The 202-nt window shown below is 45.0% G+C and overlaps 1 protein-coding gene across 1 annotated transcript in view; it reads right to left on the reverse strand.

Moving 5' to 3' along the window:
* The window catches only part of EMH_0098230 (uncharacterized protein), a gene marked incomplete at both ends in the record, with an annotated part of 9,954 nt that overhangs the window by 4,565 nt on the left and 5,187 nt on the right, over window positions 1-202 (reverse strand). The window lies entirely within an intron of this gene.

Below are 202 nucleotides of genomic sequence, written 5' to 3' on the forward strand. Positions count from 1 at the left end.
GATGACTTCACCAGCCTCTGCAGCACAGCGCGAAACACCCCAAACCCTAAACCCTAAACCCTAAACCCTAGCATGGATCGTAAACCCTAAACCCTAAACCCTCAACGGTACCTATAAACCCTATTCCCCAAAAACTAAACCCTAAACCCTAAACCCTCTCCCTTGTATACTAAATACTAAACCCTAAACCCTAAACCCTAAA

This window comes from Eimeria mitis, genomic scaffold (assembly GCF_000499745.2).
Source record: "Eimeria mitis Houghton genomic scaffold, Emh_scaff148, whole genome shotgun sequence".
Taxonomy (NCBI): Eukaryota; Apicomplexa; class Conoidasida; order Eucoccidiorida; family Eimeriidae; genus Eimeria; species Eimeria mitis.